Source organism: Apis dorsata, unplaced genomic scaffold, assembly GCF_000469605.1.
Source record: "Apis dorsata unplaced genomic scaffold, Apis dorsata 1.3 scaffold_2, whole genome shotgun sequence".
Taxonomy (NCBI): domain Eukaryota; kingdom Metazoa; phylum Arthropoda; class Insecta; order Hymenoptera; family Apidae; genus Apis; species Apis dorsata.
In genome coordinates, this window is record NW_006263305.1 from 275,291 (window position 1) to 278,447 (window position 3,157).

Genomic DNA, 3,157 nt, shown 5'->3' on the forward strand with positions numbered 1-3,157 from the left:
ATCAATTGTGCCCGATTAAAGCGGCGAAAGAGCGACAATGGACGAGCGTTTTTCTCCTCGTTCACGCTTTCGACAAAATTATTATATTATTATATATATATGTATATATATTTTTTGATAAGGTCAAAAAATTGAATCAAAATCGAAAGAGACTTCGCTCGTGTTATCATTGAACACGATAATTATAGAAAATTTTCTAAGATGTATGCATCTCCTTTTCCAGACTTTTCATGGAATCGAAAGAAACTTCAGTCGTTACTGAACGATGATTATAAAAATCTTCTAAAGTGCGCGCATGTCTTCTTTTCTTTAATAAGAAATCCCATAGGGAGGGAGGACGAAAAGGCGAAAAGCTTCAATGCTAATCGCGATTATTATTATTGTTTTAAATTCATTCAATTTAACTTCACCCGTTAAATTTTCCCCGTCGAGGACGCAAAAGATATCTTTTTCGAAAAACATTCTGCGCGGAGTGATCGGCCGTGTCGTTGGGGCGAGAGAGGGTGGAAGAGGCGAGGTATCTCTGGTCGCACGTGAAATCGAGCCAGAGCGCAATTTCGCGTGGAATGTTTCCACGGAGCACGAGTGACGATTCCCTTGTGCTCTGCCCATCGATACCGATATCCACCACTCCTCCAACGGTTTCGGGGACCGTTCGTCCCTCATCGTTCTTTCATCGCGGCTACTCGCCATTTTAAAACGAAAACCGTATCGTGAAAAAGAGGGCTACGGTTGGAAATTGCGCGAACGGCAATTTTTCCTTTCTTGCTTACTTTCTTGTTTCTTTTTCCTTTTCCTTTTTTTTGTGTGTCGCCAACGCGATTTCACGAGTCCAGAAAAAGAGACGGAAAACACGGAGGACGGAAGACAAATATGCGTGTACGTGATTCCGTGAAAAATCGGAAAAAATTTAATTGGATTTCTTCCTCTGTTTCGGTTTCTTGCTGTTCTTCCTGCTGTTTGTCGAGAGAAGGGAAAAGAAAGAACGGAATATGGATGATCGACGATCGATGCACGCTATCTTTTCGAAATTTAAGTCTTCAAATTACATTAATTAAATACACATTAATTTAAATAAAATCGAAAACAACGATTTATTATAGTATAAACGATTCCCTTATCGGCTTTGAATCACTTCCCCGCCTCCAATCATCGGATCCATTATACACCAGCCACAATCCCCATTGAGATTTGAGAATTAACCTCTACACGCGAACGAGCAACCCTCCAAACCGATTAGTCGTCTCTCGTGAAAACTACGCGATCGAGAATGAATTAACGGGAGAATTTTAATTTGCATCGAATCATTTATAAAAATATAAGGGTAATATAAAGAATAAAAGGAAAAGCTCTCTCGTTCAACGAGGATACTCTCCCTTCTCGTCGCTCGATCAAAAATTCCATCGATTCTATTCCATAATTCCGTAATTCTTAATCGCTTGACTCGTTCGTCCTTCCCGCCGAAGAATCGACGGCGATTGGAGAAATCGATTTAATCGCTGCTCGATCATCGCGCGAAATTCAAAGACGCGTTTAAAGAGGAAGGTGGAAGAGGCTTTCGAGAGGCTTGTATATATATATAGAGAGAGGGATGTTTCGCTGTTTGAATCTCTCGTCTTATCGCCGCAGACAATTTTTTATTGTCGTTATATCTCCCTTTGTTTTCTTCCTCCTTTGTTCCACGGCCTTTCACCACTCATTCCCTTTATTTCGTGAATAATCTTCATCGAAACACATCTTGGAATATTTCTGATGAACCGAGAGACACAAATCCTACTATTTTGGAAAGCGATTTCCTTAGAAATTTGAATTTTTGAAGTAACGAAACGTACAAGAATACGTGCGAATATTTAATAAATCGTAGGAGGAGAGAAAAAGAGGGCAAGGAAGTTATCGACGTAACACAGTTTCAGCCAATCAACCAACACGATTTTTCTATTTATAACGCCTCAAAGAAATATGGAGCGCATATGTGTAAATAAAGCCGCGTAACGTCAAAAATTGGAGGGGAAAATTCGAAAATTCTCTTCCAAAAGAAGGAAAAAAAAGTAAATTCTTGCCATGTTACAATTAAAGCTAAAATCGAATCGAAACTGATCGACGCGTTAACTTCCTCCCCCAAACTTTGAATCTAATTCCGGCGCGAGTAATTTGCAATTTCCTTGGACGGATAACAGGGATGGAAAACTCGTTACCCGACTCCTTAACAGGAGGCTCATCAGCTGGAAAATCGGAGCTACTTAAGCGAGCGCTCGAGTCCGAAAATAAACCTGACGTGAAAACGAGATCGCCGATGTCGAATCGAGTTCAAACGTTCAACAGATCCCTCCCCTCTCTGTCATCCCCTTCGAACCGCGCATCATCCTTACCCTCCGTCGCTTTCGCGTTTAATTTCGTATTCGAGGGTTCGTTGAACGAATACTTTCTCTTTTTCTCCCTTTTCTCCTCTCCACCTTCCGTCTTTGTCATCCTTTGTCCTCGATGGAACCGCGTGCGTATTCCTGCATCGTTGACAAATTTCGATTTATTTCTCAATAAGGGAACAGATTCGATCATTCCTCTTGAAGGAAGTGTCAAGTGTTTTTATTTTAACAGATATATATATATATATTTGGAATTATTTTATAAGTAATGTATATTGTATTCTGTATATAGATTATACAGAATCGATGAAACTTTTCGAGGGCGAAATAAAAAAGTTTGGTTGATATATTATATCGTATACGAAGTTGCCAATTTTAGAATAAACGACAACCAATCGTGAGTTGTAAATTCTACTTAACCTATATTTTTCTTAAGGCATATTTTTACGTTGTCCTCTTGTATTTCCTTCTTTTTTCTATTAGTTTAATAATTTTCTGAACGATATGGCGAATGAATTTAGAATATTATTCCTGTACGAATTTAAGCTTAGGGTCACAGTGCACCTGAACCATATCGAAATATTTTAAAGTTAAGGGAGAAGATTCTATCTAGATGGTGGTTTCAAAAATTCAGATCTGGAAATGAGAATCTTGAGAATGAGGGCAGAGGTAGATCGAAATCCATATTGGACAAGGATAAATCGAAAGGCAAAGTGGAAGCAGAGTTGGATGTATCTCGAATGACAGTTTTCAGATGAAGTGAAAAAATTGGAAAAGGAAAGCTCGAAACGGTA

General features: G+C 39.1%; 1 protein-coding gene across 1 annotated transcript in view; it reads right to left on the reverse strand.

The window, feature by feature from the left end:
- LOC102680829 (neuroligin-1-like) overlaps positions 1-3,157 on the reverse strand; it is a 34,733-nt gene that overhangs the window by 20,698 nt on the left and 10,878 nt on the right. The window lies entirely within an intron of this gene.